The sequence below is a fragment of the Canis lupus genome, chromosome 16 (genome assembly GCF_011100685.1).
Source record: "Canis lupus familiaris isolate Mischka breed German Shepherd chromosome 16, alternate assembly UU_Cfam_GSD_1.0, whole genome shotgun sequence".
NCBI classification, from domain to species: domain Eukaryota; kingdom Metazoa; phylum Chordata; class Mammalia; order Carnivora; family Canidae; genus Canis; species Canis lupus.
Genome location: NC_049237.1, coordinates 42,651,707 through 42,666,231, shown reverse-complemented (window position 1 = coordinate 42,666,231; position 14,525 = coordinate 42,651,707). Strand labels below are relative to the sequence as shown.

At 37.3% G+C, this 14,525-nt stretch overlaps 1 long non-coding RNA gene across 4 annotated transcripts in view; it reads right to left on the bottom strand.

Moving 5' to 3' along the window:
* Nucleotides 1–14,525, bottom strand: part of LOC111090178 — a 139,221-nt gene that overhangs the window by 108,407 nt on the left and 16,289 nt on the right. The gene's annotated exons all lie outside the window — the stretch shown is intronic.

Genomic DNA, 14,525 nt, shown 5'->3' with positions numbered 1-14,525 from the left:
GGCTTCACATTCTGTATTTCTGCGTGGGATGAAGGATTTGCCGTTCACTGAGAAGTTTTATAAGACAGTCTTGCATTTAGACTCTTAATTCTTTCAATAGTTATTCAATTAAATTCCTTCTGTTCAGTTATTAAGAGTAATAATCTCTCTATACACATAATTTCTAAATCATTTAAATTATTTTTTTGGAGAAAAAAAAGAAACTTCCAGAAAAGTGGTAAGGGATTCCCATATCTGAAAGTCTAAAATATTTTCTAAACGGAAGAGTGAAGCAAGTTCCTTCATTCAAGATCCTTCTTCTTCAAGTGTTCTAATTATCATGGCTACTAACCAAGCTAACCCAAATAATCCACAGAATAGACAAATTTTATAAATAATTTAAAATGTAAATAAAGTGATCTATTTAGAAAACTATAGTTTAAACTAAAATAGTTTAAAGTTATCTATTTAGGAAAAAAAAGTCTAGAATCAGTATGGGTTTATGTTACCGTCAAATCATCAAATTAAGAAACAACAAAAGTTAAGGAAAATTTCATTGGTCATAATTTGCATTTTTCTCTCCCATTCCAGGAGAAAGGCTCTTCATCAATTTTTGTTTAATAGCTAAAAGATGGCTTTGGCTTACCTTGTAAATGCTAATGATATGGGCCATGTGCTTTATGTGACAAAATGAAGGTCGTGATTTATTTCTGTGCTTTTATCGTGTGAATAAAATACAACTCAGATTGCATCAAAGAGCAAAGCCAAATTACACATTGGGATGAATATAAACACAAAGTGTCCAACATCTTAATGAAGAAGAGATGGGCTTCAACTGATTACATTTCAAATCATGTTCAGGTCAGGTTGATTAGGATTTTTATAACATATGATATTAAAACAAAAATGTGAAAATTCTAAGATTCTCTAATAGAATAAAGTATTCACCAATCTGTGCCATAATCAAAAAGTTATAATTGGATACCAAACATAAAATAGAAATCAATTTAAAAATTACCAAACAGTTTGAGAAGAAACACTGGAACATTTAATAAAAACTTTTGGTTGCTGCTCTGAGAGAAAGAGAGAGGGGGAGAAGGGGGGAAGAAGAGGAGGGACGGTAGGAAGGAAGAACATCTGAAAGCATAGATTGCTTTGTACTTTTCTGGACATCTAAGGAAACTATGATTTCATTTCTTCTAAATTTGTTTATTGTCAGATTTCCCAAACACCTGCAAATTTTCATATAATGAATTCATGAGAACTATACATTCTTAGAAATTCCTCCTAACTTTTCTAAGTCACCAAGCTAAATGAAGTAAACTGAGTGCTTTCATTCTGTCATTTTCCCCCATTTATCTCGAATGCTATCTCTCCTTGTTTCTTTAGATAAAAGAAACAAGTATTTCAAGGAATATGAAAGTGACTTCTTGTTCTAGTGTTGACCTCATAATGGTATTCTCTAGAGCACCCAATGAAAAATCACTTTTGGTTGAAATTCAATCATCTCAGACTTCCAAGATTTAATATGCTTTCTTTTATAGAAGAAGATGACAATTGATGCATCAAGGGGGCATCTGCTTTTGAGTTGCCTTTCCAGATGGATGCATATCTAACATTTTGATTCTAGTTCTCATGAAAACTTACTTACTTTTAAGAAAAGGCTATTTCAATAACAAACTAACTGGGTCTCTTGAACACCAGTATTCTCAGTCTTAGTTATTTTATTTTTCAGCTAAAATAATAATGCCTAACTCCCAATTTTATTTGGATTAAATCAGATTTTTTGATGTATAGATCTAGAACTTGAAACAGTATTCAACACATTTATATAAATGCTTATTAATGTTTGTTGAATTTGAGAGTCTTGATCTCACTAGTAACTACATTAATTATATGCTAAAACAAAGGGAAAATTATTAAAAATAGATTAGCAGTTTTTAAAGTATAGGAGAGATCTTTAGGTCTTTTAGATTTTGGAACAAAAATTGATGTAAAAGTAGGCCATGGAATTATTAGTTGCCATTGTCATTGTTGTTTGTGAGGGGAACATGCAGCCACAGCTTCAAACCAAAACCAGAGTTACTAACTAAACACCACACATGCAGAGTTCAAATTCTCCTAACAATTTGCCAATAGTTAGGGCCAGTCTTGCCTAGTTTACTGAGAAGCTCCAATACAGAATGGTCCAACAACTACAACCACTGTATAAAGAAGAAATGAATTTCTAGCTAGAGAGATTGTTAGGGGGAAAAGGGGATTATAGAGGAACTCTCCCCTTTATTCCATTGCAAGGAGGGGACTCCAAGAGAAGAGATTGGCACTTAAATCTCTGGTTACATGTCGCTCAGCTAGGGTACTCACCAGTCATCCCCTACATTATCAAGAATGAGAAAAGAATCTAAGCAAATAAGTGGAGATGACAGGAAAATATGTGTTCTCGGGGTATCTGAGTGACTCAGACCTGCCTTCAGCTCAGGTCATGATTTCAGCGTCCTGGGATCTAAACTCATACTGGGCTTCCTGCTCATGGGGGAGCCTGCTTTTCCCTCTCCCTCAGCCTGCCACTCCCCTTGCCTGTGCTCTTTCACTCAATCTCTCTCTGTCAAATAAATAAAATCTTTTTAAAAATGTGAGGTCTCTATGAGTAAGATATAATCACACAAAATAGCTGAGTCTGAGTCTTCTTGCCAGTACTCCAACTCAGGATGTCCCTTTACATAAAGAACCTTGGCACCAAGAAGGCGATAGTGGTATGTGGGAAACGGGTAAGGAAGAAAGAGAAACAGGCTGTGTAGAGGTAGAAGGAAGTTAGAAAATGTCAGATCTTAACTATGCAGTGAGGAGATCCTCATCTGACCCTCTCTGAAAAGTCCATGCCCCCATGAGAAAACCAGCATTTAAATATCTTCCACTTAGATGCCTCAAAGTCCAATCAATACTTACTCGGGAATGAGAAAAAAGCAGCAACCCACCCAAGAGAAGACTGCATCCTTCTTGGTCAACCAAGGAGATATCTTTCTTCATTTTCATTCTTCCTACATTCCCCTCAAACACAGTGAAGACATAGGGCTATCACCAAGAAAGGGAGAAAGCAGGTATATGAAAGAGCAGATGAGTCTCCCCTGCTTTTCCCCAGACCTACACTTCGGACCACAACAGTAACAGACAAGTCTAACTGCACTGGAGGAAGAGGAGTTCTTCAGAGAAATACCCCAAACCAATCCTAAAATGTATATAAAGGACCAAAAATAATTGGGACAATCTTAAAGAGGAACAAGGAGGGAAAACTTATACTTTCAGACTTACAGACTTTCTATGAAGCTGTAGTAATTAACCCAGCATAGTGGTGGTGCCAACATCCAGTAACTAAACCAATGGAACAGAAGAGAGCCCTGAAATAGGCCCACAGTTATAAGGTTACTTGATCTATGACAAACAATGGTGTTGAGGCAAACTGCGTGGCAGGATGAAAAAGAACTTCAATACCTGTCTCACATTATGTAAAAAATTAGAGATGGATTGTAAACCTAAATGTGAAAGGTCAAATAGTAAACCTAGAATCAAACTGTGTGCCAAGGCACCTTAGGGAGCTATAGCAGACTCAAAGGGTACCATGGGATATTTTACATTTGGGAGACAAACACAGCAATATAAACTTCTATTAGACTCTTTCCAAACTACCAGCTCAAGGTCATAAACACTTTCAATATTACGTGATGCTATATTTCATTCCATATGTATCTTTGCAAAACTAGGTGTTTAGTGGTAGCTATTAGAAAAATTCCTGTTCAAGAATTAACATGGAAAAGGTTATGAAGCTTTTGGTCTCCAATCCAATTCCAAGATTCCAAGATTTGAGAAGTTGTATAGTGTAATACACATATATCCCATTACAAACTAATGGTGGTTAAGAATAAAGTTAAAATACTATTTTTCTTTTATTTAATTTCTATTATTTTTTCAAACATCAACCCTGCTTTAGGATATAAATCCTTATTAAGTTGTTTGGACCTACCTGCTTAATAAACAGAATTGTTAGGGGTTTCTTTTAACCTATTAGGTCTCTAAACAAATTACTAACATATTACAGTCTCCATAGACCAAGTTTGGGAAACTCTTTTGTAGAAAAAGTTATGGGGGGAAACATATTCATGACCTTGGGGTAGGCCAAAATTTGTTAAACAGGAACAAAAAAACACTACACATAAAAAACTAATAAATTAGACTGCATTAAAATTAGGAACTTCTATTCACTCAAAACACTAAAAGAAAGAAAGGGCTAGCCACAGACTTAAAAAAGATATTCACAGTACACATTCTTGAATATATAAAGAACTAGAATATCTAAAACACACAGGAAGGTCTACCTTTATATGTAGAGCATATATGCTCCTAAATCAATTGGACACTCAATTTTTTAACTGTACAAAGAACTTGAGCATTTTAATATGTTTCAGTAAAGCAGCTATTAAAATGCTCAATAAGTATACAAAAATAAGTCATCTTCATTATTTACAAGGGAAATGCAAATTAAAGCTTCCATGAGATACCACTACGCACCCACAAGAATAACATGAAAAGAACTGTTAATTCCATGTATGGTTGCAAATGGAAAACAATAGAAACTCTAATGTGTTTCTTTTTTTTTAAGATTTTTTTTAATTTTATTATCTTTTTTTTTTTAAGATCTTATTATTTATTCATGAGACACACAGAGAGAGAGAGAGAGAGATGCAGAGACACAGGCAGAGGGAGAAGCAGGCTCCATGCAGGGAGCCTGATGTGGGACTCGATCCCAGGTCTCCAGGATCAGGCCCTGGGCTGAAGGCGGCGCTAAACCGCTGAGCCACCCGGGCTGCCCCTCTAATGTATTTCTAATGGAAACATCATTATACCTGGTTTGACCATTTTGGAAAACTGTTGGCAGTATATACTAAAGCTTAAACATATACCTACATTATGACCCATGGGAATTCCATTCCTGGCTATGTATGCATGAAAAATGAATGCGTATGTCCACCAGAAAACATCTACAAAAATGTTTACAGTAGGTTTATTCACAATAGCCAAAAACTGAGTCAACACAAATGTCTGTTGACAGGAGAACGAATAAGTAAGAAATGGTATCCTCAAACAGTAGAATATAAAGGAACAACTACTGTTTCACACGACGACACAGATTATTCACAGGTTCAGTGTTGCCTGACAGAAGCCAGGCACTACAAAACATATACGTTATGATTCCATTTACATTATGTTCAAAATCTGGCAAAACTAACCGGTGATTATTGAAATGAGAATAGCAACGACCTTGGAGGGAGAGCTATTGGCTGGGAAGGAACCTAATTATGGTGCTGAAAATGTTCTATATCTTGATCCAGGTGGTAGTTCCTTACTTTGTACATATATAAAAATCTACTGAGCTGACACTTAATACACACACACACACACACACACACTACTTCAATAAGAAAACCATCAGAACAGAGCTCTAAATAACAAAATAAGGTAATTCTGAACAAATTACTAGAATATTATATAATCTAATGGCATTATTAAGTGTAAGGGCATTCAACCTAGCATAGTTGGTAGCAGTTATTTACAGATAAAAATATTACATATTTATATCCCACACAATATACAGGCCAGCAGCACAATGCAACATTGTCCTTACAGTAGGAGTTTTTGGGTTCTAGCGCCCTACTTACTATCTGTGTAGCCCTGATAAATTACCCAACCTCTTTATAAAGCCAAGATAAAAGTGTTACCTACCATACTGGATTATTGGAACAATTAAGGGGGTAATATGTGCCTGGCAAAGGGTAAACACTAAATAAATGTTTTATCATTACCATTATTTTCATATATTTTTCACAAATCACTGTTAAGCTTGCATATGTTATCAATTTATACAATTATAGCACTATCTTTTGAAGTATATACACAATTTTAGTTACTTTGAGACAGTTTTGAAACCAAAAAACTAGATGGAAGTTGGGAAGAAAATAGGGAGGTAGCTAGCATTCAATGGATGAGAATGCGTAAGTATAAAGATATTTGGAGTACATCTTTGAAAAAGAAAAAAATGATGCTCAAGCACAATAATCCTATTCCTTAATTTCTACACCAGTGTCTGTGGCAGGAGGGCCTGAAGTTCATCGCAGTAGAACTAAAGCAATACAACCCTATCTATTCCAGAAGAGGACTGAGAAATAGCTGCTCAACCATACCACTACTCCTCAAGATTCTGAGTTAGTGTATGTCTGATGCCAAGAAAACACCAGACAAGTAGAGAGGAAAGGAGTCATTCTATCAGTTTATGAAATCACTTTGGCAATGAACATTTGAACATGTGACTAGAAGAAAAGAAGCACACTTTGATTCAGTGTACACAATGTCTGTATCAAGGCAAAATTAATTTCAGTCATATTTTTGAAACTGAAGGAGTCAAATTTTCTAGCAGCCGTTGAATAATAAACAGAAGTCAGTCATACTGCGTGCATTAATTTAAGACACGTGAAGTGATTTTGTAATCACTGTGCTGTTTTATTGGTTTTCATAAACAGAAAAATTACTCATAGATTCACTAAAGACCTTAGACTTTCAATCCTATTTTGTGCCCATTATGTGTTAACCTTTTTTTAAAAGATTTTATTTGTTTATTTGAGAGAGAGAGAGAGAGAGAGAGAGAGAGAGAGAGCAGGGGGAGGGGCAGAGGGAGAGGGAGAAGCCTACTCCCTACTGAGCAGGGAACCAGACTCTGGACTCAATCCCAGGACCCTAGGATCATGATCTGAGCTAAAGGCAGATACTTAACTGACTGAGCCACTCAGGCACCCCTGTTAACTTTTTTTTACTGGGAATTCTCTTATCACCTGATTATTTCACAATATTAATCCTCAAGAAAGGGAACATAATACTTTAGCAAAGCATTATCTTGAGCTAATACCTGCAACTCTAAGACTTCTAAGTCCATTTGAGTGCCTGGAGGGTTTTTCATTCCTCATTATTTGTGTCATGTTTTCTCTTTGAGTACTAATCAATACCAATTATTTTTTTTTTCCTAGGCTGAACTAGTTTTCAATGGCCAAATCCTTAGCAAGTATATCTGTTAGCCTTAAGACACATTAACACTTTAAAGAGATGCTTTCTTCATTATTCAAGGTAGAATTTTGTGAGTAATAATGATGAATATGATCTCCTCTTACCTACAGATAGGTGAAAACTAGCTGGATATGTTGTCCTTTCAAACTTTCCCTCTCCATGCCCCTACTCCTGGCCCCTTCATATTCTGTTTTTCAGCTGTTAGGATCATATCCATTGAGAATTGACCTCTAAGGCAAATAGGGACAAATTAAAGGGGTAAAGAGCTCAGAGACATTTGACACAACCCTCATGGGCCCTGAAATAATAAAAAACAAAGAAACCTAAGAGACCAGCAACTTGGGAAAGAATGTGGAGTGTTTGACATTGCCCAGGATGGCACAGCTGAGATGAATACACTCGCTGTTCTGGAATAGGCAACATGGGATTGCAGCCCCAGCTGTGATAATAGGAGTACGCTGACCCGTGACTACATCTTGACTGAATTGCAGGTCTTGAATCTAATCATTATGTTAAGAAGAGGTGTTGAGCCTCCAAAAGGAAGGCAAGTCTGGAAAAAGAGACATGGCAATATGTTAAAGCCAAACTATAACCTAAAATCCACAAATACATGTCATCCCACCTGCTATTTGTTTCTGCCAGAGCTGTCATCCAGTGATCTGGAGATGAGAAAGGGGAGCAAGAGCTTTTACAAGAAGTAATAATGTGTGGTGTGAAATTGTGTCTGTTGCTGAAAGGCCATATTCCTGTGCAGCATTATTTCCATCCCTTTAGGTGGTATCTCATGAACTTCAGCACTTATCTGGGAAACACACTGATTCAGCAAGCTAACAGCATGCGGATTTCTACTCTTTTCTGTTTGAAACAAGAAAAATGATTAAGCTGTATTCCTTAAATCTTGAGCAATAGCACACACTGAAAAATATGTTCTAGTAAAAATAAAAATGTAGTTTCCTAGGAAGTAGGCTGTAGACCTATTAAACATGCTTAGTAAAATCTCCCCCAATGTCAGCACCCCCGGGGGTTTCCAGAACGCATCAGGAATAGCAGCTGCCTCTGGGAAGTGAAATTGAGGACCTGAGGAACTGGGGAACAGCAGGCAGAGGAAGTTTGCACAGTGTACTTCTATGGATATTTTTCCATATGTATGTGTTATTTCGTAATAGACCAGAGCCTTGTAATTATAACACCTTGCATTTATATCATTTGTATCATAATTGGCAGTTTTAAATATTTTAGATCTACTCTGTCATTTGAGACTCTGTGAGTTGTATGAGTCTGTATTTTTAACTCCATCTTACCAATGGGGAAATTTAAATCAAAGAGCTTTATATATTTTCTATGAGTAAATATCGCAAGACAGACTAAAAATACAAGTTTCCAAACATTAGTCCAGTCCTTATTCCATGACACCATGTTGTTTTCAAGAGTAAGGGAAATGAGAATACAGAGTCAAATTATTTCCTCCAGAGGAGAGTAGTCAGAATTATCAGTTTGGGAGAATATTATCAATAAACAACCAAGGTGATGCCACTAAGCCTACTTTAAAATCTAATTCAAATAATTTATATTATTAGAGAAGAAAAAAATTCTTCCCCTTATATTTCATTTGCCAAGCATAAATAACAACATAATTTTTAGTTATCTCGGAATAATTAAGAATGAATTTTCGCCTATCATTTATAAGGCCAAATCATATTCTAATGTGAAACCTAATCTGAAAACTTACCAGTAAAATGTTCTTATAATTAGGTAATTTAAAAACATGTATTTTTGAAAATGATCAGCTCTAAGCACCATTTATGAACAGATTCAGCCAGTGTCATGTCTAAGAAAGCAGCACTAACCCAAAAATTGCAAATATAAAGGTAACAACAAAAGGCTTATAGGCTCTGGTTTGTATGGTAAACAGGAACAACAGTGTTACTAACGCATGAGTGAGGACCCAGAAGCATCTCAAAGACACTGCTCGCATGAGGTCCAGAGCCCTCACCAGGCCCAGCGACCTGGTAATCCTCTTCCCTTCCATTTCTTTCCTCAGTCCTTCAGTGTAATTTATGTGGCTTATTGACACAGATGGTTTGAGCCCAATAGTCAAGGTCCAGTTCTAGTTCCTTGTGTTGGGGCCTTACTACAGATTTGAGATGGAGTGAAGTGCTACAAGCCTCACAACTTCACACCCTGTGTCAAGTGGGACTTGGAGACAGAGTCTATAGAGAGCAGGACAAATCAACCTGTGCAAATAGAAAAACTGCTCAGGACACAAGGCCAGAGCAGGAATGTACTCAAGATATCACACACACCTGAACTTGATTTTATACTGTTACCTTAGAAGCTTTTCCTCTATAGTCAACCAGAGGTTTCCATCTGCCAGCAGAACTTAATGCCAGAAGACTCACTTACATGGATGCGGCAAGTCCAGGGGTAGAATTTTCTATCTTGTTCAGTGTTACATTCCCAGCAATCAAGTAGGGCCTTATACATAGTTCTTAGATAAGTGATCTTGGCTGAAATTAACATTGAAGTAAGAATATATTTAGAGAGAATGGTAGATACACACTTGACATATTTTAGGTGGTTAAGATTAAAAATGGGGAAATAATGAGGTTTTATAACTGAATGTGTATCATAAATGCTTTCTATTCTATCTGATTTGGTCCTTACAACACAGACATTCTATAACTAAAACTTGTCTCACTCAAAATGTCTTCCCAGATATGAAAACAGGTTATTTGACTTCATAGTGTTACCTTTTTCTCCCAAACTGCCAGGCCATTCTACTAAATACAGTCCAGTGTTAAATACTGCAGATATAATTACTTGGAAAGTCACTGATTATTACTTTCAAATACTGTGATTTTAAAATATAATAAATAGGCATGCTTTAATTTCTCATGTTAGTAAGAAGCTCAGGGGTCAAAGGACAGATATTTGCTTATAACATACCAAAGGGTTTTAAACAACCATAGGTTATGAATATCAGAAAATAAAATATTAAATATTTTAGGGCATGTTTATACTAAATATTAGAGGAGATTTAAAAATAGGAGCTATCATTAACATGCTAGCACTTCCAAAGGGAGACTCTGTCCCATACATCACCTGTCTAACTCATATGAGTCACCACGTAGAAACCACTTATTCCCTTGATTCCCTTTAAATGATCCACGAGAATGCTTCAATCTCAAGCATGCACAATTGGTACTCATTTTGTGCTGGACTTTAGGGGAATGACCTTACAAGGAACTAATGGGCCTTGCTTCCTGAGAATCTCTATCAGGGCATGTAACATAAGATAAATCATAGCAAAAGATTTCTCCAAAGTTTCCTGATGAGCAAACCATGACCTTTTCAAGTGTAGAGTGATGGATTGAACCAGAAAAGCAATATGTAGATTTTTAAAAACAAGGCTGCCAAGAAACCAATGATGGATCTACAAAAGTTATCTGGAATACCTCACATGTCCTTAGTTGGGAAGCAAAAGGAAAGGTTACATCCGTCTGAAACAAAAGAGCTGGTTAAGCAAGAAATGAAGCTAAAATCAAGTTCACCATAAGAAAATGTTATATGAGCCAGGTCTTAATCACCACATCAAAAGTCCTCCATGTTCCTGGAAAGGTGGGTGGCCAGGTGTTTGAACCATGCAGCCTGTCTTCTTGTGGCTAGGACCTCTGGATTGGCTGCCAAGTGGAGACCAAGCAAGAGGCCTTTCAAGTCTATGTTGAGCGGAGTAGTGCAAATCCCTTTAGACAACTCTCTATGGTGTGAATTTATGCAGTCCCATGAAGACTATGACTTTTATAATAGTCATTTATTTAGTTTTATGCTCACATCACAAATTTCATTACATGCTGGCTCTTGAAGAGCTTTATACCTTGAAAGAAACCATTCAAATTCTTTAGTCATCACTTGACTCCAAATCCACAATCTTAATTGTCCAAAAGAAGTCTGAGAATGTGAACTGGGTTTGTGTCTCCATAAAATATAAACAATTGCAAAGGCACATCTGCTCTAATTTTTTTTATTCAGTTAATATAATTGTTGGTTCCTTATGTTTTAATTTCCCCACAGGATCCAATCACAGCTTTCTGCTATATTCCAACTACATTGGCGGTGAGAGCTACCAGACGTTCCATATAGACCATAGACAGAAACTAGAAATAGAGGAGAGGGTGTGTGTACCAGGCACTGTTCTGCTGAGGCATAAACTCTTTGATATGTGAGCTTGGATATTTCTATTCAGAAATGCCTGTCTTGCTGCTAAGGTGAGATGAGAAGACCACCCAGTGGAAAAGTCCCTTTTCTTCTGATAAACCTAGACTCTCTCAATAGAAATCTTCTGATTGTCCTAGCTCTGAACCCCCAGAATAGTGCCCAGATTCTGCTGCTTTGAATGGACCTGAACCTTTAGATCCCTTAGCATTTATTTCTTCTGCCCGTATACCCACCCTAGGTAATGTCTTGTCCTGGTTCTCTACCAAGCCAAGATCTCCCCAAGTCCCAGTCTGTTTGCCCTTAGATTAAATTTTGCCTCTCCCTTCCCTTCCACTTCTCTGTAGCCCAGAATATGACTCCTTTCAGCTATGTTTCCTGGGATCAGTTGGCTCAGAAGCTTTGGCTTCTGACTGGTGTTCAGGAAATGGAAACCCCAGGCAGGAGACTGGGTTGCAGGAGAAGGGGAAGAGAAAGATATTTCTCCTCTTCTCTTCACCTCAAGCAGCACTGCCATCAGCAACTATGCATCCTCAACAGTTAACAGAGCAGGAGAAAAAAAAATTTGAATTCTGGAACTCCTTCTCGGTTGCCAAGAAATCTTATTTGACATGTGAGTCCTACGTATATTTGCATTTTTTCCCAGTCAGCTTTTAAAGATTAAACCACAAAGATTTAACATTAAATATATACATGCACACACACACACAAATGGACAAATATGAAATTCCAAGTCACTGAGTACACTATGATGAGGCAAGTAAAGGATTATGAAACCACCTCCAGCAACATTCCACCTTTCTAAGGGTTCTCAGACTCTTGGAACTCTTCAAAATGTTCAGGAGCTATGGGCATTATCAACTAGCGCATTCCCAGAAGAAATCTCTGAGAACCAGGTTTGAGAATATGTTTTTAACAAGCCCCAGATGATTCTTCTGAACATTAAATTTGACAATAACTTCACATTTCACTATAGTCAAAAGCTACAGACAAATATATAAGGATGGGATTTTTTTTCTTTCCCCATCTGCACACTCACTCTTACATAATAGCATCCCGTCTTGGAAAAAGAAAATAAAAGGTATGTGTATTTCGATATAATCACGAAATATGTACAGGTCCTCTTTTCACTCACTTTAATGGAGAAAAGACAGAGAGTAAAAGAAATATGATTTGATGCTGCCCCAAAAGAGGGACACTATTACACTTGGAATATTCATATATATTCCAAAATTGAATGTATATTCATTCATTACTTAGAAATCTTTGGAAAAAAACACACACACATGAAATTCTTTCTTCTCTAAGACTCCTTTTAGGAAGGTTAGAGGAAGCTTTCGGTTATTTTTGCTTTCAGCTTCCACAATTCTAAATCAGATGAAATAGTGGCCTACTTGTGGGAGACTTTTTATTTTTATGATGTTCTCCTTTCAACTGTTGTAATAAATATAGCTGCCTACAATCAGCATGCTTCAAAACTGGATGGAACCATGGCCTACATTATGCTCCAAACAAAATTGCCTTCTGGGAGAAATGTATCTATTTTGAATGCAATCCACTTGAATCTTAGGGTAACACTGACAGGCAGTTACACCCTAAACCTCCTTTAGAGTGTCCCCTGCTAAAGTGGTCTATATTTCAAAGTAGAAACCAAATCTTCAACACATCTCAATTATTAATATTTTTTGGGTTATCAAAAAAACTTTCATGACAAAGTGGTCCAAGGCAGTATATGAAGACCCTGAACTCCCTTCCTGCACCAAACCTATAGCTATACATGAAATAATTGCTACTTTAAAAAGGGAAATCTAGCTAAAACCTCCCTCCATAACAAGGAATAAAAAGGCCACATTGAAAAAAGGAGGGAGCGCACTGAGATAGGTAGGTGAGACAGAAAAGCAGTCTTGCCAAAGCCCCACTCCCTGGGGGCACCTGGATGGCTCAGAAGGTAGGTAAAGTGTTTGCTTTCAGCTCAGGTCATTATCTAAGAGTCCTGGGATTGAGCCCTGCATCATTGGGCTCCTTGCTCAGTGGGGAGTCTGCTTGTCCTTGTCCCTCTCCCTCTGCCCCTCCCCCTGACTCATATTCCCCCTTTGTCTCTCTTTCTTCTCTCAAATAAATAAATAAAATATTACAAAAAAATAACATGGAATGGCAACACACAATAAGGAGAAATCTCAAAGGGGGGAGCCTCTCCCAGAGATATAAGGGGTTTTACCCCACATTGAGCACCCAAGTGCTTGGAACCTGCACTGGAGAGATGTGTCCACAAAAACATTTGGCTTTGGAAACCAGAGGTTCGTATATCCAGGGGACCTGTGGGGCGGTGGGGGCAGGGAGGCTATGGAAATTTGACATATTACTTCTGAAGGGCTCACACAGGAACTCACCCTGGGACCCAGGTGCAAAGGCAGCCATTTAGAAGTAATTGAAATATATATGAAGGAGATTCATTTGCTAATCTTAAAGAATCTAGTGGAGGCACGGGGACCACCTCACACTTTCTTTGGAGGCAGAGATCCTGGCAGGCACCATTTTGGCACTCTCCCTCTACCTGGCTAGCACAAGTAGGGTATGGACTCAGCCTCAGTAAAGCCATGGACATGCTCTGCCCCCAGTGTTCTTCTCCAACATCACTAAAACCACAAGTGGGTCCTACCTTCAGACTTGCTAAACTGGTGGGCAAGGATTGTGCAAAGTTGGCGGGGAGGGGGATGCCCCTTGATTAGCTATCCTGGTGGCCAAAGAGCTTACATTTCTGAACCACACAGACCTTTAACAATCAGAAAGACAGTCTGGGCAGGCTATAATATACATGGTACAGCACAGATAAAAGGCTGAAACACAACTGCAGTCTACATTAAGTAGTTAAAGAATACATACAAATAAAAAGATGAGAAATATGACATAAAAAATAGCAGCTTTCACTGGTGAGTACTACTGAACATTCAAAGAATATTTAATATCTACCCTCCTTAAACTCTTCCAAAAAATTGAAGAGAAAGAAATCCTTCCAAACTCATTTTGGGAGACTAACATTATTCCTAATACCAAAGTCAGACAAGGATACCACATAAAGAAGAAAATGACAGGCCAATATCCCTGAACATAGATGTTGTTAACATAGTCCTTAACAAAATATTAACAAATCGAATTTAACAATACATTAAGAAAATCATACACTATGATCAAATGAGTATTTGACAAAATTCAGCATCCATTTATGA